Source organism: Corvus brachyrhynchos, unplaced genomic scaffold (assembly GCF_000691975.1).
Source record: "Corvus brachyrhynchos isolate BGI_N302 unplaced genomic scaffold, ASM69197v1 scaffold26, whole genome shotgun sequence".
Taxonomy (NCBI): domain Eukaryota; kingdom Metazoa; phylum Chordata; class Aves; order Passeriformes; family Corvidae; genus Corvus; species Corvus brachyrhynchos.
In genome coordinates this window covers 8,847,794-8,872,959 of record NW_008239324.1, presented here as the reverse complement: position 1 = coordinate 8,872,959, position 25,166 = coordinate 8,847,794, and the positions used below count along the sequence as shown (strand labels likewise).

Sequence of the window (25,166 nt, the reverse complement as noted above, 5' to 3'; positions counted from 1 at the left end):
AGCGTTATATCCAGCCTGGCCTGGAAACCAGCCCATGAAAGGGTATGCAGACAGAAACAGTTCCCTCAGCCTAATCCTGCAGGAGGCTGGACTAGAGGCCACCTGAGATCCCTTCTAACATGAATGATCCTATCCTGACAAAGTATTGTGACAGAACTACTACTCTTAAGATCTATAAGCATTTCCGTTTGAAGGTTTGTAATCACTTATTTCCACAGACAAAATATCCTCAGCTGGTACCTGATCATTTACAAGCAGCTCTTGTTTGAGATGAAATTTTGCTAGGACTGAATTAGACTTTGATGCTACCAAATGCTGAAAGCTTGAAGTATTATTCAGCAAGGACCTTAACAATAAAAAAAACTTTAAAAATGCCTCTAAAACCCACAGATGCATGATTCAAGTTCCTCAGAAGTTGTCTTGTCCCATTTTAAAAGATGGAAAAAGAATTAAAATTTATCACAAATACCAAAAAGGAACTAACAAAAAGCAAAAAGCAGTAAACATGGGGCTTACTGTGCCAAAAGCAAATTTTTATCATGTGCATACTAAGGTACTAACCTGAACTTATATTTTGCAATTAATTTCATACATTTCTTCCAATTCAGTATCAGTTGCAGGATTGGAATCTAGTCCAATTACTAACAGCTATAACATAAACAGTTATGTAGGTGAAGTCTTATAAAAATATTATCTTTTGGAATATCTTGAAAAACTGATGGATAAGTCAGTGTTACCACCTGCAAAAAGACCTGTCTGTAATTAAAACATATAATATTTCTCTGACTCTGAAATATGAAATAAGGTTTGTAGCACAATTTCTAACTTGTATTTTGTTTCTCAGTTCCAACACAAAATAACAAAATTAAATTTAACAGCTAATATTTAGTCTTGATATGTTTAGAGACTTCTTGAACTATGATAATGTCTTAATGTGCCTTAAAGTAATAAAAAGCATTTCAAAACAATATTACCATTAACTTTAATATTGATCTATGAAACAAGTCATTATAAATTTTGTCATGTTACATCTACTCATATAATGAGATAAGCTTTGACTTACTCTACAGCAAGATTGATCGACTTCACAGAGCTGTTACCTGGTTCACGATGTATTTACTCTTACAACTTCCATTCCTAGGTTAAGGTTATAAAAGATTAAAAGCAACATTTAAAATAGATAAAGGTTTTTTTGAGCTAAGTTTCTATCTTGATCAACATTCTTGGTAACCTGAAGAATAGCAGTTACCATACCACACCAGAAGACATCATAATGAAGCTATAAGCTGTAACAATAAATGGGAAAAGATACAAAATAACAAAACGGATCATTTGACACTGCCATTTCACCTTATGTAGCGCCTGTGGTGATCAAGTTACACTGTAGTAAAAATTTACCTACTCTACAAAAATGGATGTTAGAGTAACATTTTAAAGCATGGTAGTACCCAGCTTTAATATGGCTCCTTTGTACCTTAGCCTAGAGATTACATAGATGCAAGTTTTCGTGAAGCTATTAATTGCTAAAATCTAGACAAAATAGTACTACGTTATATTTTCCACTTTCCCTGCACAAGGTAGCATTTAGAATTAAGTTTTAAGAGCATGTTGGCAATACAGACTACTCAATGCAAGAACAAAACTTTCTGGTATGATCGCATCTTTATGTTGCATAAGATAATACAATCCATCTGTTGGGAAAATCCTCGCTGAATATTCTATCTGTTTTAGCAATAAACATGACTAGAAATCAGGATTATTTCTTTAAAATCCAAAACTGAGTAACAGTGAACCTTATGAAGAAATATGTCTAGGAACCTGAGGCAAATTATGTATGTTAATGTTGGAGTCACTGAGAACAGTTAACACAATGTAACCAAATGTCAACTGGAATATTTTGCAGTAACTTACCGAAGAGGTCTGTGTTTAATGAATATATGAACGCTTGGTTTCTAAGTTTCCAACTTCAGATGGCGAAGATTAAGTGTTAAGGGTGTTACTGTAAATGTTTAAGTGAGATGAACATCACTGATTTTCTAATTTTACCACATGGCTTATTTCAGAAGAAAACAAGCACCAGTTAACATAGTTCTCCTGCAAGTCAGTAAACAGTCACACAAGAAAACTCAATACAATTTGCTTCTTTGTTTATGTGCAGGATATTTAGTTTGGTTTGCAAAGTATTAGAAGAATAATAAGAACCTTCTGACAGAATACCACAACTAAATTTCTAAAAAGCCACTCAGTTAATCTCAGTGTTGAATCTGGCTGTTTCAAATTATTGTAATGTATAATAACAGTCTTATTGACAATATAGATGCACAGAGCCAAAAAAAGCTAGAAATAGTGGCCAAAATGATGAACTAAGCGCCAGCCCAAATGACAACAAACATATGGCCATTAACTGAAGAATGGAGGGGTTTAGGAATGCAGCTGTCTGTGGTCTCCTAAAGTTCCAGAGGAATGAAACTCTTTGAGGATTGGCAAAGTCTGGATGAGAAGTACTGCTGAAGATGGTAGGTCCTAAAATGGAGTCAACAGCAGATCATGTTGGAATTCAGAGATTTCTGTGGTCAGAATATATTCATTCCATTGGCCTCATAATGTACATCAACAAATTAATATTGTATGGATGTCATTTCAAAGCCTACTGAAGACGAAGAGCCATTACTGAAGCCATTAGAGCACAGATGGTTCAAACTATATGCAGATATTCATACTTGCATTTCTGCATTATAGCAGGGGTTTTTTCTGTTGAACTGTAATGAATTGTCTCATAATCTATTCCATCTTCTTGCCATTAGCAGGCTTTGAATGTTCACAAATAGGAGCAAAGAACTCATTTTCCAGAGCTTTAATCACACAAAGAGGGAATGCCTAATTCTCTAAATGAAATGGTCTGTGATCACTGAAGCAGAGATTTAATATATCACGGCAAATTAGGTAGATTTTAATAAATTACTTATCTCTCTGAATACTTTACATATGCTTATGAAGAAACATAGCCTGTTTGCAAACAGTGGAAATCCACAGTCTATAAAATCCTTTGAAGAAAATGACAAATAAAAAAGTAAATTAAAAAATGAAACGTATTATATCCTCGTTCTCAAGAGACAATCCTTTTGCAGCATTGATTCACAGCTCCATTAAAAATATCAATTAAATCCTTCACTGAGATTGGTTAAAAGCTGTAAAATTACGTTTCCACACTAGACACTAGTTATTCAGATACAACAATTTATTGTATATGTTTGATGTAAGTTCTAAAAGTGACAAAACCCAAATGAAAACACAGTTGCCCATCCCTAAACCCAAAGTAGGTGAAGCAAAATCTGATACTCTATGGCTTCTTTTTGTGCTTTGACAGATGTTGGCTGCAAGTAAATCATCTACTGTACAGAAAATGATTGCGCCTGCCCTCCCCCTACTTCAAATTATGGTAACCATAAACAGCTGATTATAATGTTTGTAGAAGGGTAAAAGTTATTTAAAAAAAGGTTGCAGTAATTTAATAAGTCCTGCAACTTGCCTAATTTTTTATATTTAATTGATAGGAACTGCATGCATCAAAGAAAACACATACTGAGATTTAATGTGCATAAAATGGATATTAGCATTTTAAAGAGGCAGATTAACACATTAATCCAAGTAATTTTCATATATTGCTTTTAATAAAATCTTCACAGTATAAAATTCTTAATGAGGCTAATCATAGGCATTCCATTTAGTGGGGTGATTAGGGATAACATAAAAGTATTTTTAATCAGTTTTCTAAGGCTTATGGTTTTTTTATTAAAAATTAAAATTTTGACTTGCATTTTTATTACTGTTTTATGTAAGAAAAAATCTTAAAAATGCAAATAAAGCACATCATTCAATCATGTAGGTATTAATTATTTACAAGACGTTGTCCATTGTGGAGATATTCTTAGCCTTAGGGGGGAAATATAAAAACAAACAGACTGAAAAGTATACAAAACTTTACAACTACAAATCAAGCGTCCTTTTCATATAAATTATACATTAAATATACTGTAAGAATTACAAAGATCTCATCTTTGATGCACTATCAAGCATGTATTTACACTGGGAGAAGGATCTTCTGTAGGCAAACTTCCTTTCATGCCTCGTAGTCATCTTTGCATTCCCCTCTCAACTGAGGGCAGCGCATGGAGGGCTTCCACTGTTCCTTTGAGCTTTCCAATTACTGCACTATCATCTTGTGAATCAAAAACTAGAAAGGAAACACTGCAGAACAGCATTAGCAATTTCATTTAAGGTTTCAGTTTTGTTCTGATAATCTTCCTTAGCATTTGGACAGATTAAAAGGCTCCTAGAATACGGAAAAAAAAAAAAAAGGTAAATAAATAAAAAAGAAATCTTCCATTTCAGGTACTCAGCCCACTGGAAACCGAGCACCCTAAGAACCAGCATGTATATCAATGAAAGCATTAGTGCTGGAATTAACTCTGAAATAAATAAAACTATTTGTATAATAATTGCCCGTATAAATTAATATTTTTTCATAATGTGTAAATAAAGGTGTTCCAAACTCTATTGAAAACATATATGCATATTTAGAAATAATTTTAAGTAACATATATACCAATTAATGCATTTTCTAGACTGTGTGTATGACGGGTCCAAATCAGCCTGGACAATTATTAGTATTTAAACAGTAAGTTGTTCTTTCCAGTTTGTGCAATGCAAAATGATTTAAATTCCAAGCTTCTATGTTGTAAAGCTTCTGTGTTGTAAAATAGTGAAGTATCAACAAAGTTGATAATTTCCCTAGACTAAACTAACTACCTTCATCTTTGTGTATGGGGGTTTTAAAGTAGTATTTAAAATTTCTATTTTACAGAAATTAGCTGACATGATTTAAAATTGCACTCTTTTACAATATCTAAGTAAGCCCAGAGGGCCAGAATCTCTGCTGCTGTGATTAATACATGCTGCTAAGTCAAAAATGAGGCTCTTTCCCAGTCCTGCACAAAAAGCAATGAGGCTGCCTAACATGACTCTAGAAGGAATTTGAATAAAAACAAATAAATCTTGATGGCACATCTTTTCAAAGCAAATTATACAGCTGATAAATGGCAAGGTTATGTATTTACTCTATCAATTCGGATAAGTACTCTGAGACATGCAATGATGCTTCACGTTGCAACTTCTAGGCTGCCGGGACAGCTCAGAAGAGGTTTAGTGAAGGGAAAACATGGGATAAACCTTCCATCATTTACTCTGTTGAAAGACTTATTATAGGACAGATTGGATGCTATTCTTAGAGCTCCAAACTATTTTGTATATCCTTGAACAAATAACTCAGTGAACTGTCAACTTCAGAGCAGACTTCAGGGGACAGTATTGTTTTTACCGTAAGAGCAGCAGGATAACTGTAATTAATTATATCAGAACATTAACTCTATTTTCTCAGTTTTCATATTGTCATATTATCTCTGAGACACATTGTTAGATGTCTTGACTGTACAGTCTCTTTTTCATCCATCCTCTTGCTTAGTCATTCACTTATTTGCTTCAAATTTCATGGAGGCCACTTTCACACAACCAGCAAGGGAAGGAACAAGATATGAAAAAGATACATGCTTGCAGTCCTCAAATAGAATGAAGGAAGCTTACGGTATCTGAGAATGACTACATCCTCATGTGGTAGTGTCCTATGAATTTTTCTGTGTCTAGGTTTATTCTTTTTCCCTCAAACCAATATCCATCTCAGAGAATGTGCACATATTGCTCAGGAATTCTATTTATTGTGCCATTGAATTTAATTGAAGTCTACATCCAGATCTTAAGAGCAGACCCTTTTCCAATAAATTTGTCCGAGAAAATACACTAACATGTTCTTCTCCCATGATCTGACATACATTAACATAAAATTAATTTCAATTCTCTGAAATTTCTAAATTTTCAGAGAATATGCAATGTTATATGTTATGGATGCGATAGAAAAAAAATAACTGTATGGCATCTATAGGGAAGGGCAGAAATGCGGACAGGAAAAAGAATGAAAGTATTTTCAGCTATTACTATCATTTTAATAGATGTAATGCACATAAAGTAAAAATTAGTTCAAATGTCTTACAATTAGGGGAAGAAATGCTCCTCAATATTGAAATAGCTGTCATTACCTAATAATGATTAGCTTTTAACAGAACAATAACTAGTAACAAAAACCAGTCATTCCTGTAATAATAATTCTCTGAGATGATGATTAGGATTTTTAGAAGTTTTGTGAAATGTGACTTTCAAGAGTAAAAAATTGTATTTATATCACTAATCAGTCTTACCAAATAGGAATTATGACAGTGGAAATTATGGCGTTAAAATACAGAACAAAAACAATCTTCCAGTGAGAGACTACAAAATACCTTTTTGGAGATGTGCTTTTGCACAAGAACTTGGAGAAAAATTATTGGTGGAGAAAAGCTTAAGTGGTTCAGCCACATTAAGAAGTGCATCAAATCCATATATTATTTTTCCAGAGTATGGAGGTTTGATTCTTAGCATTTTCTTTATTGGGTTCTTGGAACTTTGATGCATTCTTTGAGTATTTTAGCTGCTGCATGGATGAAAATCATGCATGATAATGGAAATGGTAAGAAAGCCTATTTCTTTCCCTCAATACTCAGCTCCCCATCGCTCAAGGTACGGTAATTATCCCCAACAGCAGAAGTAGCAGTCACACTGGCCTGGCATTTCAGGAGGGCTAACTGGAATTCCTACTCTTCAGTAGGAAGAGTGTGCACTGTGTCCAGTCTTGGAGCTGGTTCATGTACTCACAGAGCGACTGCTTTATCACAGAGATCCCTGAGCGTCACCACAACAGGAAAGAGGATTGAGACAAAGAGGGAGGAGAAAAATGCAGCATTTGTAACCATGACCCTGCTACCACAGGCAACGGGAAACTCTAAGCAAGGAGAATATTTTCCTTCTCTGTCTGTGAAAGGACTGAGTAACCTTCTCAAATCTTCTTATGAGCATTGTAAAAACACTCTCCAATGGCCCAGGAATGGGAAGACACTTTAGCTCCTACTCACCTCACCTTGCTTTGGTGAGTCACAGTGAAGGGCTGGTCACAGTCTTTTTCAGAGGGGTGCTCACTCTAAACTGACCCCTAACCAACACCCCCAGCATTTCACACTGTCTCGGATACAGTTTCGTATGGAGGACACAAAAGCTGGATGCACTCTGGGGGTAATACTGTAACTTTAAATAAGATCCAGACATCAGCAATACAGAATTATTGACATAAATTTTTATAAATATATATAGATATTTATAGTTCTTTTACAATGAAGTATGTTGTACAAAATAGAGAATTACAGGAAGCAGATAGGTCTTTTAAGTTCTTAGGTTTTATAAACTAGCTGGGGATGCTGTTTGATTTTGGTTTTTCAAGTATATTTTAAGGAATGACAGTAATAGTTTCTGCAGACTTTTGCAAACAAATGTGGAAGCCTTTAGTTAATATTAAAGAATTTCTTCTTGACACAATATCAAACAATTACTTTCACAATAAATCTTGCAGAGAAATTCAACAAATTGTTTTTAAGCTATAAAAGTTTACAAGAAAGTGATCTCTAAAACTTACCATCAGTGTCTTGTTCAATGATATTTCTTTGCTTCTGGAGTATCTCTTTCAAATGGACCAAAGCAAAATCAGTATCTTCACATTCAAGATCCTGTTCATCTTCTGAGGTATCACTGAGCACTGTAAATTTTAGGGTAAACACACACACAAAAAATTACATTCGAAAAGGGTTAAAAATCAACTTACAAAACAGAAAAAAAGGCGAAACTGTATTCTGTTCTTTATTCTTCCACTGAATAAACATAAACAAGAACTCTTTATCAATTAAATTCAACGTTTTCCATGACAAGAATAGTCTAAGACTTTCTTTTAAATCTTCCCCTCTTCTTTAATATTATTTAGCTGTACTGGAAGGACAGAGAGGTTGTAACCATAGATCCACAGGATTACAGAAATGTTTCATTTTTGATCCCCCTCCCACCACCCCATGGTACAATTCTTGTTCAGAGGGCTATACAAACAACTATACAAAATATATGCCTCTCTTCTGTGAACTTAAATTACACCCATTGCCTCCAAGTATGGCTTTCCTTTCAAACACATAATTCCAGTATTGTGTTGGAGCTGGCTTGAGTTAGTGGCTTGTGTTGGGGCCAAAAACACCGAGACTGACAAAATGACAGGAATTTAGAGCTAACATTTGGTATGTCTTGGCAACATTGTTCAAACAGTGAATGTTTGTGAGCTTTACAACCTCAAAATGTTACAATAAGCATAATTCGAAATGGGTAACATCAAGTTACTTTATATCCAAGTCTACAGGAGCGGATATCTTAGACAAAATATGAATATATGAATAAAGCTATGGATAGCGTTACTGTCCCTTATCTCTCCCTGGGATCCCAGACTTTCTCTCTAGCTGATTTCCACATTTCATTTCTGTTAACACCAGGTATCAGTACACACTTGCAGGAATCCCAAAACTACTGAATAGGAAAAAAATTTATCATCCTGTTAAAAAGCACCATGTGAGAGGATATTTGCTAGGCACTGCAGGAAAGAATAGAGAACTAAATGAAACTTGTTTGTCAAAAGCAAAGTGAAAAAACAGTAAGTGCTTTAAGCTTAAAACGTGTTTTACAATGAAAGCCTGAATGATAATTTATTTTTATTTTTGTTTTTGAACAACACTTATAGGCATTAACACCAGGAGGTAATTTAGACTGGACAGAAGCTCTAATGTAGGCAAATTTGATTCCATTTTTTTTTATTCCAGAGACCAGAATTTTAAGCAGCAAGTAGAAAACTTTGTGCATTAATTCAGTACATTAATGTGAAGCTAACACTGCATGCAAGCTCTATCCTATAACATAGATTTTGTTACTTTGGAGAACAATGACTTCATATAGTCTGTTCCTAGGAATAACTATCATTTCCTACCAAGAAATGATGCACCTGTCAGGATCAGCCTGGAAACCTCTTGCATAAAGCTGTTCACTCTTGTTATCACAGCAGGATGACTCTTAGAGGAATGGATTCCTCCCTTCTTCACATATGTCTCTCCCAACACTTGTCAGAAGAGCACATACTCTACCTCCAGGTCTCAACACTTCAAGTACATTCTGGCATGAGGAATCAGTGAAGATTCACTACACAGCTGAAATTTCTACACTCTTAAAATGCTGAAAAACAACACTGGAAGAATAAAAAATAACTATGACACAGTTACAGAAAGGTAAATGGACTGCCAGAAACATGTCTTGTTAACTGATTTAGAGACTTGAACATGTAAGTAAATAATGATGGGGTTCAGATGCTGCAATAATAATTTTGTATCCTGTTTTTATTCCAAAGTTTTACAAACATTAGCAAGTATATCTTCCTCAATTGAATAGGGAATTTGAATCCTGATTATACAGAAAAAGAAACAAAATAAAAAGACTACCCATGTCACACAATGCAGCTAGAAGAAAAGCAAATATTCTGACAAAATCTCCATATTAATGACAGAGACAATGACTGTCTGAAAACATAAAGAAAAGATGCTTGTCAAAAGAAGAGAACCGCCTTTGCAGTTCGCAACAATTACTAACCTAAAAAGGATTTCAAAGTTTTCCTAGTCTCCTATTACCTCATGCTCATGTATTTTATGTCATTCTATTTAACAGCATGTTTTTCTTGATTTTTTTGATACTGGTTATTTTTGCATTTTCTGCAACTAAAATCATTTATTCAAACGTGGAAACAAAATCAACATTTCTAACACTTACAATGATTCCATATCAATAAATGAAGTTGAAAGAAGAGAAATATCAACTTTATTTTGAAATCTTGTCTTCATGAGCAGGGAATTCCACTCCAAACAAATTTTAGACTGGATATTAAAAATTATTTACTGAAAGAGTTGTCAAGCCCTGGAACAGGCTGCTCAGTGAACTAGTGGAGTCACCATCCCTGGAGATACGTAAAAGTGCAGTGCTGGGATAACAGTTGGACTCAATGACTTGAAAGTTCTTTTCCAACCTAAATGATTCTAGGACTCTAAAAATGTTGTATTTTCCATATAAATTCCATACCAATTAACATTATTTTTTAAGCATAAACTAAAAGAGTATAAAGCTGTGAAATGCATTATTTTCAGGGTCAAATTGGTTCAGTTTCACCTACAGTATTAGCCTATAGTTGCAACTTTGGCTTAGCAGAAATTTTCTGTATTACAATAGTATATTTTTTTCAAGAGCTATTCATTAAAGTGATTCTTCTTTTAGAAGATAAAAATAGCATGTGATTATCCATTTATTTATGTTTTAATATGGATCCAATCATTATGAGTATCTTTTCAGCAACTTTCATTGTGACAGGAAAAAAATAACACACTACTTAATACACTGCCTATGCTGCTATAATTTGGCCTAGCACAAACACCAATAAAGTGTCAGGCTAAACCATCTGCAGGCAATTTTCAATGATATTTATATCCTTGATAATTTGGTTTCCTGAGCTTTAAAGCATTAGTTTAGTTCAGTTCCTGTTTCAGCTGAAAAAGCTCTGATACTAGTTTGTAAGGCCTGTGATAGAAAACATGTGTTGAAGATTTAACTAGGCCAGGTTTAAAATGCATAGAGTTGGAAACTTTTGGTGTATGGGCACAATCTTTCCATAAATTTTGTTTCTTGGTGGTCTTCTTGCTAGGATCAAGTGGGGAACTGGACTACTGATGAACTTCCTGTCTTTCTATTTAGTCAATGCAGAATTGAAATTTCAACACAGGCCACGCCAGACACATCAATGACTGCAGGAAACAACCCACCTACAAACACAGAGGACAGTACCATGATAGCAACACGTAGAAGATGAATACTTCTGTTCAGAGAAAAAGATCACTGCTGTAATCTTACCTTACTTTCACATCAGGCTTGTAAAATAATTTTTATAAATATTCAAGTATTTATAGGAGAAATTGCAGCCCACATGCTAGCTATTTTCCATTGCTAATTTATCCCTCAGGGAAAAAAAAGAAAAAAAGGAGTATTTTATCCTTGGTATTGTCAAATTTTAGAACAACATTATCAATTTTCCTATTCTATATGGTAGAATAAATCATTTGCTTGCTTATTAAGTGAAGTATCTTTTTTTTTTTTTAAATCTCCAAACCTACGAATTGTTTTGGTATGGTATTTCCATCCCAACAAGTAATTATTTCATGGTGTTCCCTGCTGCATTCCAGTAAAACCTGTTTTCCGGCCAAGACGTGAAACTCAGATCTAGAAATGAAATGAAGAGAGATCACTCCTTACTGTGGAGTGAATCAGTTACTTGTGAATAAATACATGTTTAGAAGGTTTACAAGTAACTCCAACACTTCAAATACAATCAGTAGGTTTTCTCTTCTTCCACAAATTAAATAAATCTTTAATTTAGTAATTATACAATTTTAATGGAGATTGACCATCAAGAGAAAATGGAATCAAAGGATATTATTCATTCTGTATAAGTAATATTCTGTATAAGCACATACTATCTCAATCAAAAAATTTGAATAAGAGCAAACATTATTATTATGAAATTGGACAAGACTAATTTATATTTTTTCTCATATGCATTTACATAATAGCTGTCTGCTAGATCAATCTATCTATCTCTGGAAATTCTAGGGCCAAGGAACACTTTCTGCAGCTCTTAGACTCTTTGTAGTACTTTGAATTCAGAAAGCAACAAATGTACTACACTACACTGGGTAGGTATGTGCTTTTCAGATTCATTAGTGGTAGAATCCTGCTGATAGATTATCTCTTTTGCAAAACAAATTTGTTAAAAACAAAACAAACAAACAAACTCCCAAACCAAATCCCAAACCACAGCACTAAACTAACATTAGATGTGGCTGCAATACTCTGTGCCACATGAACCTACACAGGGAAGAAATAAGATCAATTGTTCCATCAGAATGCAGTTATCATTCCTAGCTGAAACAAAATTTTTTCTAGTTAGTTAGTTAGGTACTGACTCCTCAGTCTAACCTCCTCAAAAGAGACAAACAACTAGGTGAACCACAAGCATTACTTACTAAGACCTATAATAGAGTTTTCCAATACTAACATGTACCTGTCAGCGAGTGGATCTGGCTTTAGAACAGACTTGAGATACTCTCCTTCTGCACAATTATCTGCCTGATCCACATTTATCACTGCAAAGCAAATCAGAGTTATTATTAGTATCAAATGCTTTTTCACCTTTTAGAAGAGCATGAGGAAAAGAACAAGGAAAAATAAACATTTGTTTCTTTCTTTTCTAAGGAAAAGCAACAATGTTAGAATCAAATCTGAAAGGTCATATGATCTAATGGTGTGTCACTGGCAGGTTTATGTGCACACTGTCAAAAAAGATACAAGCAGCATCTAAGCATGCCACATAGCTGTCACTTTCTGTTAATGGCAATAGCACTCATGATTTTAAAAGCCAGTGGTCTTTATTGCTTTGTATTTGAAGTGATTTACTGCATTTTCTTCCACTGAGGAAGCCAGTGATAATGATAATGTATGGCAGAGTGCTTGTCCTTTTTGACAGCCTCAGTAATTTAATCCTCCTTTCCTGCCACAATATTTCAATAAGAGAAACCTCTAGACCAATGGACTGGAGAAAACCACAGCCTGGGGAGTGTGAGTGAGTGCTCTGAAAGCTTTTCATTGTTTTAATTTAAAATACAAACACAAGGATCAGCTTTTAATTTTTGCACTATTAATATGACCTCGAGTGAAAGTTAGCCTTGGTTTAGAAAACATACTAGCAGAATGAGAAGCAGGGTATTAAGAAATTCTTTAAGAAGTTTTTGGGCATCTTATATTACAGAAAGTAGCTGCTGGCTTGCAAATGGTATCAGCCTGCAAAAGCAGCAAACTACTATGAAAGATTATAAAAACTGAAAAAGTGTTAAAGGAATTTTTAAAAAATTAAATAAAGAAGTGAAACTGAAAAGGTTTTGCTGGGACAACTAGAATGAATACAGGCCCCTAAGAATCAAACATAGCTCTTCAGAAGAGTTTTCATTTGGTTTTGAGGGGAGAGGTGGAGCTAGAAATTTGTCTGTCATTAAACTCCAACATTTTTAATATCCACTCTCTTCTAGTTACTCTGCCACTGTATTCACAATTCTTTTTCACTCTCCACATCACAGTAAGGTTTCCTTTTCCCATGTGCAGACAGAAATCTTTAACGTATCTCATACTGTCTTCTGCTACCCAAAATAAACTTACTTGTATAACTAGAAAGTATCAACTCTGCTAAGGAGCTGGGAGTATTGGAATACAGAAGTATGAGGAGCTATGAAAGCCTAACTTCCCAGTAGAGGGATTTACTAGAGGACATATCTCTGTTAGTCCTAGGAAACCCATTTTCCAGAGCTATTGATTTTTCAGTTTTCTCCAAAGCTGTTCCCCAGCGCCTACACGGTCAGCAGAACGGCTATTAGGAATGGGTTACTATCACGAAACAGCCAGTGCAGTTACTTAGTTGCTGAGTCATTCAATCAAAGAAATCTGCAATTTGCCACCTTTTTCTCTACTATCAGAAAGCAAAGCACTGGCGTTCTGTCTTTGAATCCTTATCTTCCACTCAAAATTTCTTACTTTCTTAGGTTAAAAGAAGCTGTTATTGTCATCTGCTGCTCTTTTGGACATGTGGATGACTTTCCACATGTGCTACTCTCATGGCCAAGTGCTCCTGAGGTCACCACAGGAAGTGATGGGGAGGCAGCAGGGAGACAGATGGACAGCCAAAGAACTTCAAAGGAAATGCCACATCAACAGATTCTTCCCTTTCCCATAAGCATCCAAATGGAATTTCCTAAGTTTACCAGTACTGTATCTAAAACAATTTTAAATTCAAATTATTAACAAACCTAAGGAGTTCAAATTCATTTCACTCAATGGCAAAAATTCAGACTAGTAAGTAAAACATTCGGCACAAGAACTCCCTTCAAGTCTGGGGAAAATGATTAACCAGAGTTTAAGTATATTTTTAGATCCTGATGAATAACACGCTTTCATAGCACCCCTTAGTACTGCCTGAACTTAGAAGCATTAACATTGCTGCAAGGCATGGAACATCTCATATTTCTATCCAATTAATTGCAAAAATAATCCAGAATTAACTTGTGACAGTTTGCCTCTAAAATTATCAGTTTAAAGTTAGTCCTAAAGAAGTACTAAAACCTGAAGATTACAATGACCCTGGAACCTTGTTAGAAATCTTTGCAATTCAAAACGTTGCTCTGCTATGGTTCAGTTTTTTATAGTTCACATTGTAACAAAACTAAATGACTACATGATGAAACAGAGTTTCATCACAATGAAGAAAAAAATACTCTGCAGTCTTGAGCTTTAATGCAGAAAGGGAATAAACATAGAGAATTATAACAACATTTCCTGATGCAAAGCCTTAAGATTGAGGAATCCACCTTTTAGAATAGGTGGATTTTATTCCATTTATTTTTAATAAAACGTACTGTTTTATTAAGATGTTTCCCACACCTCCTGTTCTTTTAGTCTCCTTCCACTTGTACTTCAAGTTGTTCAAATAGTCACATGTTCACCTGAGAAAGAAAAGTTTTTGAGAAATAGAAGCTTCCCAATTAAATTTCATATAAAACCTTTGCAAGGTTTCATAAATCTTTCTTCTGTTTCTGCTGTTCTCTAGAACCACTGCATAATTTGGCAAGTTCCACTGTTCTGTGAATTTGGAAGCACTCTTGGATACTCCAATTACTCTTTTCACTGGTAACAATCACAATAGCTCCTCAGTCACTATAATTATCAGGAGATACAACACAATGTCACAGGCAATCAAAAGGTTTGCAGCATAATCCTGCACTGTGTAAACTTCCCCATTCAAGCTTCTATTCCAAGACTCTGGAAGGAAGAAAATTATCTTCTAACCATTCTTAGTGAAAAACTAATAGTTAAAAAAAAAAAACAAACCCAATTAATGCCAAGTTACACGCTTGAACCACCTGTGAAAATGGAAATTCATGGGATCTTGTATGTCCAGATCACTGGAACTCTACTATGTTGTTTTTCAACAAGGTTCTGTTAATCTTCTGTATCTCACATGCCAAACAATGACAGTGAAGAATGTGCAAAAGGTTTTCAAATGTTTTTTAAGCAATGAATCTCATGAAGCCTTCTGTAGCAGTTAAGATGTTTTTAAAACAGTCAATCTGTTCCAGTTACAGATAATATTAAATGCTTTATTTATTATAAGAATTAGTGGTTTTTTTAGATTACTTATGGACTTACCCTGATTTTCTCCATGCAAAAGTCTAAAAGACTATTAGTTTCCTTCTAAGCTCAAAGTAAATTTCTTTCTACCCATGCAAATCTCGTTTTTATTAAAGAAAATATTCAATTAACCTCAAATATTCAGCATACTCAAATCTAATTAGGCATGAATAAGAGATGCAGCAAAGCTATAGTAAACACACATGCAGATTTCATTACTATTCTCTTACTAGCTTCGCAACTGGCATTATCAAAAAGCAGACTCATTAGGGTTTTTCCCCCTATATGCAAAACTAATCTTGAGTAGAAATTAGACACTCAATTATCTAAGCAAACCTCTGCAAATAACAACCACATTAGTATTATGCTGCAGAGTACAATCCTGAAACAATTAAGACCAAAACCCACCTTTTTATATTGATTTGTTGGGATATTTTGAAGTTCAAAGAGTTTTATAATCAATATCCAAGCAGCAAATAGAAAAATCAAAATTGCACAGCCAGGTTATGATTAACAGAAATAATACAATACAGCACTACTAGATTGGAAAGCCTTATGAATTACAATCTCCAAATCATGATGCTATTTTCAAATATCACAGCTTGAAATGTATTGAAGTTTCATAATTACCTTAAAAGTCTGAAATTTTATTCTGTATTCATCATAACTTTCCTGCATTTTCAGGTAAACTTGGCAGAGCAAATACCTAAAATACTACCATGCTTAAACTATACCTAGTATACCCAGGAATCAGAATATTGTGTAAGACTTTTATACCTTCTGAATGCTTGCTATATTCAAAGCAATGAAAATTCAAAAAGCAAGAGAAATTAAAAACCTTAAGAAGCTTTTATTGGCTTATGGTATTATTTCAACAAGGTTTTGAAAAACATATTTCATTTATGTCTGCCTATCTAGAACATTTGGAGAAGTGTCTACAGAAGCTAACAAGATGAATATTGTCCAGCTCATAATAAGAATTCTTATTTATGTAACATCTTATTTAACATATGATGCCAGGAATCCCATTTGTTTGAATGGAAGGAGGCCTCAGTGAATGCAGGACTTTGCTGCACTACTGGTTTTTTTTGTGGTTTTCTTTCTTTCCTAAGGCCTTACAAAGACCAATGTCCTTCTTGGAGTCACAAAAGTTAACAATTGCATTGTGTATCGACATCAACTACTTTCAAATATTCATTTATTAGAGTCTAGCATATGCAACATGCAGGATTAAGTATTATGAAGTAAATAGCAATGTATTAGTACTAAATACAGTTGAGTAATTTCCCATTAAAAAAATTTCTTATTAAAGGTACACTGAGTATTCACAAGTGATGATCAAGTCCAATTACATATTTTCTCTAATTGTAATTTAGTTGTACATGGCTGGATAGAATGTTGTTCTTTTGCTGTATCATGTATCAATAGAAAAATTAGTTCATCACCCTCTTTCAAAAAAAAAAAATTAGTTATGTAAAGCCTAATTTTAAAATGTATGCATTACCAGCATATTTAAATATGTTGCAGTTTCAATTTCTTACACAAGCCTACTTTTGTTTTTCATTTTATACTTAATAATTGCATCCTTATCTCAGTTCTTAAAAACCATCATTAGTATTTCCCAAAATATTGGGAAAAATGACAAATACAACCAGTACACAGATAAGTGCAAATATAATGTACGGGAAGGCAGGCATTATTGCAGGCATTTTCCTAAGAACTTAAGGGAAAGAACACACCTGCTCAGGGATAGGTCACACTCACCAGTGCTATAGTTACAGTCACTCCTCTGACCACCTGTTGGGTTTGGAAGTGACAGTGGATTGTCCTCTGCAGGGAAATTGTTTCATCTGCATTCTACACACAGCTGCTGTATTGTTTCATCTGATGTAATTTGAGATTTAGTAAAACCAAGTGATGTAATTTTAATTCAGATTTTTCAACTTCCTATTTAAAAACAAAACACAAAGCAAAATAATTATTTTGTGTTTCTTGAAGTGTTAACGCAAACCAAGCTTACATGTGAATCATCAGGTAGTTAGTTGGTCCATTGATTGATTTTGACATAGACACAATAAGAATCTAAACCTCATAGCTTGCAGTTGAGAATATTGTTGCAACAGATACCGGCTGACATTTGATGTTTAAAATATTTTTGCAATAGTCATAGCCTACTGGAATTTAGGTTAAGATCTTTATGTACTAATGCTATCTGAACCACTAATTTCAGTTGCCATTATTTTTAGCTACACAGCAAAGTGAGCCCATAACTGATTGAAAAAGTTTCAGTAATATTAGGTATCAAGGTTTTCCAAATGGAAGAGAATTGTTAGTGCCTACTGCAGACTATACCACATTCAATAAAAATCCACCAAATCACAAAGTAGTTAGGCATGTAAAGTACAACTGCATGTAAATGGAATTCAACTTCATATACTGAACTTGACTAGTTAAATCAAACATACCTTTAAAAGTTAAAATTAACATCATAAAAGTAAACATAATTGTTCTTCATCAGACCTGTTCTTACTCTCTTTAAGCAAAATTACATTCTTTTCTTTCTTGTAAATTTGTCTAACACTATTCAGCAAGGTCTATAGTATTTTGTACAGATACATTGCAATAAGGTTTATGTATTTAAGTGTGAATGTCACACTCAACAGAAAGTCACAAGTACTTCCCTAGGTAACTGTAATTTGAAGAAAGAAAAGCCACTCCAAGGTTTCCAAAGTGGAGTATGTAGGTGAGCATTCAAAGACAATATTCTTCAAAGAGTAAACACAACACGTTGGAGTACAGATATGTCAAAAAAAAAATTCTTGTTACTTCTTTCATTTCTTTCAAGTTCATATCTTTATTAAAAATATTTCCCCTATGTGGAAATATTTTGACAATTTTTGATTTTAAACTTAAATCCCTTGAAGTATTAATCACATTCAGAAGATTAGCTTTCTAGATTCAGTGTTCGAACTGCAAGTCAATATTCTAATTTATTATGCAGATAGCTTACATTTCCCCAAGCAAATTATATGATTAATCAAACTGAAAAGCAGGTGTATCCTATTGTAAAAGTATCCATCATATAGAACAATTTCCGTTGCTGTCAAGTCCTTTCAATATTTGATGAAGTAATTTTACCCCCTCTTTTCAAAAGACATTTCCTTTTATTATGTATCCTAAGACACTTTAACTAAAAACCCAAATCTGAATATTTCAATAAGGTTGTTTTATTATTCAGTAGATTCATGGAAATTTTACTAGGATGACAGAAAAAATTCCACACCATTCTGTCTCCACTAATACAGGTACACGGCTTCAGCTGGCAATATTACTGGGATTAGCATAGAATGATGAAATATTTAAAGGAATTTTTTTTCTAAAATCTAATAAATCAAATGACTGCCAAATGTCATTAAAGTGATGGTCTCTGACTTGAATATGCTTTTCATATTCAAATTTGAAAAGAAAGAGATGAAAGCTTGGAAAGGTTACTCAGTTTCAACTAATAACCTCAAGCACTCTACATTCACATGCATAAAAAATGAAATTGGCTCTATTGTCTAATTTTACTTCAGAAACAACTCTTTTCTTCTTGCACTGAACAGATGTATTAGCATCTGTATTTAAAGGGATATGCTGAGTGGTTTTGTTCGCCCCAAAGTATTTAGCAGCTATGTCAGACTAGTTTGTACACAGACAGTAGCTTATGAATCAAGTCCAAATACAATATCCTGTATTATAAAGTATTCCTTTTACATATCTTAAAATTTGTTTGACATATTTAACACTTGTAATTGCATACAGTAGGCAAAGAATATTACACTTTTTCAAGGCTAGTGGGGTAAATCCAGGTGTTCTGCGTTTTAACTTAAACCAAAGCAAATAACTGAGTCATACTATTAGAAAATTATAAGAAAAAATAACAAATTATCTTGGAGCTTAACAGTCAAGACTATTTTGAGTCCCAGTTTTATTGATACTAAGTGTGAATACAGCATATACAAAGGAGAACACAAGCTGATTAAAAAATATATTTACAAATAAAAAATATAGAACTGCTTAAGAATAGCATTAGCTATCATGTCACATTTTATCATTAATACAAAACCTCTCACATTATGTAGCCATGCTGAAAATATATGTAGCATTCAATATATGATAGGAATTCATTTTTAAACAACCATTTATATTTCTATGATGCAGAGTGAAGTATGTTATTTAAATCTTTTCCTAGGCTGTTTTTTTTTTTAAGCCTTGGTCTCATTTATTAGGTACTGCTCAAGTGAACAATGGATAGTTTGCCAATTACTGCCCACAAATAATTCTATTTAATGGGAATAAAATTACTCTTTACATTTAAGCATTTAAAACAAAATTCAATACAAAATTTCACCTAACACAGAGAATGGGCAGATATTAAAATAAAGAATATTAAATGCTTTCAAAAATGTCTCATAGAAACTGGTTCAGTGCTTTCATTTCAGGTGAGGAAAACAAAATATGGGTAAGATACTTAGTCTATGTAAAAATGGCTTCTCTACCATTTAATACCGAATGCTACCCAGAGATTTGGAAGAATCACTGCACTCCTTCAAAAGCTTTAGGATTAGGGTAAGTAAGTAGGTAAGAATTTGAAATCTTAACTTTTCTCACATTTCTGATTTCTGAGATTAAAAAACCCTTGGTTTAATTCTGTAATTAGTCTTGACTGCCATCTTGAAGCAGCTGTGTATTCCATATTTTGATTTCTTTTTTGGCCACAATAAAAGGCTAGCACTTTGATGTGAAAAATAAAATTCCAACTGTCTCAAATGGTCAACAACAGTATCCCACAGAAATAAGTGCTTTAAAAAGTAAGTTTGTGCTTTCTGCACAGAACAGTCGAGTTGAAAATACCTTGCTTAACGTTCCTATTTTTTACATCCACAGTTTTAACTAATATATTGCCTTGAAAAACTCAAAATAAAGGGAACTTCTAAACTGTAAGGTCAACTTGAATCCTCTATCTACCAGTGCTCAAAAATATGCGTGCGTTACTCCTTAGCATTTTATATATTTCCAGAGTCCACTTACTTCTATTTCAAGCAAAGAGCACATAAGATAAACTACAAGCTATTCTTCAATAATGACAAGTAATCATCCATTTGCTATCAATATTTCAATCACTATGAATATTGATTAACAAATACATTACTGAATGAGAAATAATCCTCTTCCTCTATCAAGTGCTGAATCCCTGTGATCATCTTATTAACAATGTCAGAATAGAGCCAGAAAGAATGCTATTACAGGAACGTCAATGTAATTCAAGTGTACAGAGACACAAACATTACTCATTAATTATGATTAATAGGACAACACAGAATCATAGACACATAAGAATACATATTGCAAAAAAACTATTCTAGTCCTGTATGCAGTGACTTTTCATGTGAGGAATAACATCTTCTATTTTCACCTTTTCCCCACACTGGTGTAGATGTGAGAACAGAAAGAAGGATACAGAAATGCTCCCTGTTCATTCTCCACACAGATGGGACTTACTAAAGTGCATACACCTTAGACTCTCCCTAAGACTTGGGACGAAGAGATCTCTCCTTGTTGAACAGCTCTTTTGGAGGAGAATCCCTGCTGAAGGAGGGAAAGGCGCATATAATCTTTCTCCAGCATTACTGTTCTGCCACGTGCTAGGAGAAGAATGAAATGGCCCAAGACTAGCAGCATAACATGGTTCGATGCAATCCCTTCAGCTCTGACTAGAATTAACACACTAACAAAAAAATCTATTTGTGACAATGAAAACAACTCTGGTTGCTGCCATTCATTTTTCAGACCAGAATAAATTCATCTTTAATATCTTCAAAGGCATGAATTATTTGCTACAGCTTGAGTCAATTCAATGATTAGGTACTGGCTCTCTATGTGAATCTGTAATGTACCAGCAATGTACTCCTTTTCTTTCCAAAATGACAATTTCAAATTCAGTATAAAGCATCAAACACTTTAGAAAATACAAAGTTCTTGAGGGAAGTGTAGCTTTCCCACCACAAGCATGACAACTATACATCTGAACACGAAGTCACATCTGTACTTTGCTCATAATAGAACTTCTGATCACTTGAATAGTGCTTTCTTTCTCTTCAGCTTGCCTCACACCCTTTCTGAAGAAAAAACATAAAATTGTTCCATGTTCTTCTCAAGTGGAATTGGTTTTAAAGATTTGATTTTGCACCTTTCCCGTGGCACTGCCTCAACTAACAGATTTTAAAGATAAACTGTTTCTAGGGATGAATGAATACAGAAATATAGATACATCTGGACCTGTTGGATTGGTGAGATACAAACTTCCATAATTCTGAATTTTATTTTCTCCCCAAGAAGCCGGGAAAGCTACATAAGCAATACTGTTACTGTCCTGAACTAAGGTACACCTACTCTCGCAGACTGTCTCAAAGAGGAAATTTCACTTTTTTAATGTTTAATCACTCACCTTTGATTGATCCATCAGAAAAAATAAAAACCAAATACCAACTCTATCAAATCTCAAAGCCAGTTAGCTACACAAGTACCAACTAGTTACAAAATTCAGTAATTCAAAGGTTGTGAACTTACAACTACCTTTCATTTCAAAGGGAAGCAGGATCCTTAAGTTAAAAAATCATGAAAGGCAGAAAACTCCCTGAGGAAAAAAGATAGCTGTATATTTTTGGTACATTAATACACACCAACATTTAAGTTACACAAATAAGATGAAATAAGTAGAAGTACTTTGTAAGAATCTAGTCCAAGACAAATATAATGGGATTTCTGCCTTTCTATACCCAGCTGTGCATGTATTTTTCTATATGAAGATCACAGACTTCTGCCTTGATTTAAAAAATGAATTTCAAAAATCTGTATCTGAAAGTTAATCCATTAAGGAAAAAAAGTAGCTCTTAGAATGGGAAGAAAGCAGAAATATCAGTATAGCATCTTCGTTTGTTAGGTGTGCATCTGTAGTGAAAAACTGCATCAAATTGCACATTTTTAATGTGGTTGGGTTTTTTATTTAGAGTTTTAATACCTAGTATTTGATATTGTGTCCTCCCCTTGTCATTACAGTATTGTGTGAGAACAATATAGACCTTCAAAAATGAATAGAACTTGATTTTTATAATATGCATATTGTGAAAAAATGATGCTTGGTGATATTTATGACAACTAATCAAACTAAAACTCTGTTTCAAATCCCATCCTTTGCTTTTTAGACCTCCAGTTAGAAAAACACATTCTATTTGTAAAGTCACCATAACTTACTTCCATGTCCATAAATTCTGATAAATAGTCTCTCCAGTAAGCAACTGCATTTGTATTCATAACCTCAAAAAAAATTACTAGCTAGGTTGAGAGTGACTCTGCTGATGCTTTTCCTGTGGGCTTACACATTCATCCTTGAATCTGGTCTTCTACTTAATTTCATATTCTGACTAATTAGTTTTATTTGTTACCTAAAAAATAATGGGTAATGACTCAAGATTCTGTAGTTTTCAATCATTTTAAAAGCTGGAGTTTGGTGTATTTGGGTATTATTTCTCCCTCTTCTTTCATTTTTTCTGTCACAAAGAATGTACATGCTTTCAATTACAACTTCAAAGTGTATTTGACAAGGGGTAGATAGAAGTTGTAAATCCATCATTTCAGCATAGTGTGTACTCAAACTTCTGTCATCTCACACTTTATCAGTGGCAAAACACATCTTAGGTATTTCCTGGATTCTTTAAACTTTCTTTTACTTTAGTTTCTAGATTACAGTGACCCCCATAGCAAACAACCACCTTTAAGAAGGAGAATGGCAAATGGTTCTTTTTAATCTTAGACCAATCAGTAGTCTTTGAAAGTACTGACTACAAAGTTTAGTAAGTTACTTTTATCTTACTCTGACAAGATGGTTCTGTTTCATAGATTTTATTTCTTGTCTTATTAAATATGCTGGTGCAGCAGTTTTACTTCCCCAGTTTCTTACAGAAGAAAAGCACAAAGCAACAGAGGTTAGCTCTAGACAGGACTAGGAGAATAAAAAGGATTAGTATTTCTGGCACAGTAGAATTAAGCCAACTCAGTAACACAGGGTAATACTAAAACCCTAAAATTTAATTCTCTAAATTCAGATTAGATATTCACAAAACAATCCAGGTTGAGGAAAAATATTGAACACTCAAAAATCTCCCTGAAGTACACCAAAGATATTCAAGTCCTGCAAAAAAAAAAAGTGTAAAGAGAAATCGTATCAGCCAAAATTTAAAGCTGCAATACAATATCCAAATAATTTCCTTTTTTCAATGAACACGGCTAGCACATAGACGGAAATACACTATTCAAGTAATTGTACAAAAAAAACCCATAGTAAATAGAATAGTATCTATTGCTTTGTTATACATAAGCTTGAAGCTTTACAACTTCTCACCTTAGCACAAATATGTCCTTCACCAGAACCATGCGCAATTGGTATTGCTTTGTTGCTGTCTAAGAAAGATTTTCATGTCAAAATTAGTTAGAACTTGAGATCTTAACTTAGAGGTACAGGTAATGACTGCTATCAATAAATTGCTTTTAGAGCAAGAGAATGCACTTATGGTATCTGCAAGAAAACAAGAGAGATCTACAGAAAAAAACAGAGCACTACCAAAGAAATTGGGTTTGCCAGTAATTGTCTTGTGGCACATTTTAAGACAACTTGGAAGTTGACGGCAGTAAATTTTATTGTGAAAATTGAATGCTGTATAATCTCCTGTAAGGATATGGTGTAGATGTGGGAGTGCAAAGGAGGAGGGGATGGAAGAGTAAAGATTTTTTTTTAATTTATTCTTTTTTAAATATAAAGACCATGCCAAAGAAAATGCAAATTCCCAGTTTTGATGTCTATTTTGAGGATCTGAAACAAGGCTTTTAATCAATGTATTATACATCAAATTGATAATGTTAACTTCTGATTATTCAAATGTATGAAATATTCATAGAGAACTGTCCAAACTTTTACATTTCTCAGACTTCTTTTCTCTATTAATTATCATGCCTGGAAGCTTTTTAGTAAAAGCAGCAGCCATCAGCCTGACTGAACCTGACAAGCTAGCAAGGCCCAATTACACTGGCACTCTGTGGCACTTTGATGTACTGGAAACGAAAAGAGATAGGGGCAAATTGTATAGCACATTATGTTAATGACTTGATTTAATCCAGCCACTAAACTTTATGTAGCCTGTTAAAAAAGATGCTAACACTAATTATGCCACTTTGGAAAGGAAAGAAGGGGACAAGCATTTCATACCGACAAAGTGAAGCTCATAAATGTTGTAAATGAAATGAAACAAAATGAAGTAATCTATGATTAATCATACATCATAGACAAGAAGAAAAGAGAAAGAAGCAAGTGGTACAGTTAAGTACTGGAAAATCTGTTAGATATCCTTTATGATCAACATATCTAAGAAATAACCATGAACCGTCTAATTTGCAACATGCAAAAAAACCCCAGTATGATCTTAAATGGCTTAAACAGTTTGGCATACAACTCAGATTTAGAGGATAATTAGCATAACGATCTCTAAAAATCACAAGTTTTATTTACAGTGTTTGATTACCAGCAGGACATTTATCTCAAAAGATAAAAGGCAGTGATTTTTAATCTTAAAAAATACAAATTCAATAACAATTTTGACATGCTGTATTCTATAATTAACCTAAGAATTCATATAAAGCAATGCATATTTTTAAAACCCAATCTGTACCAAATATATTGTTGTCTTAATAGTTCAGAGGTTTTATTGTTTTATCTACTCTTCATGAACATGCATTTTTGTTAC

General features: G+C 33.7%; 1 long non-coding RNA gene across 16 annotated transcripts in view; it reads right to left on the bottom strand.

The window, feature by feature from the left end:
- Positions 1–2,037: 2,037 nt before the first annotated feature.
- LOC108448344 overlaps positions 2,038–25,166 on the bottom strand; it is a 50,924-nt gene continuing 27,795 nt past the window's right edge. For 4 of the 16 annotated variants that reach the window (XR_001864221.1, XR_001864219.1, XR_001864211.1 and 1 more), the window contains 6 exons: positions 17,092–17,274; positions 14,556–14,642; positions 12,158–12,239; positions 10,951–11,316; positions 7,613–7,732; positions 2,038–4,333 (listed from right to left, as the gene is read on the bottom strand). This is a non-coding gene — a long non-coding RNA (uncharacterized LOC108448344). Of the gene's footprint in view, positions 4,334–7,058; positions 7,228–7,612; positions 7,733–10,950; positions 11,317–12,157; positions 12,240–14,555; positions 14,643–17,091; positions 17,275–23,770; positions 23,830–25,166 lie in introns of all 16 variants that reach the window. The other 12 variants (XR_001864215.1, XR_001864224.1, XR_001864213.1 and 9 more) reach the window with 12 other exon arrangements.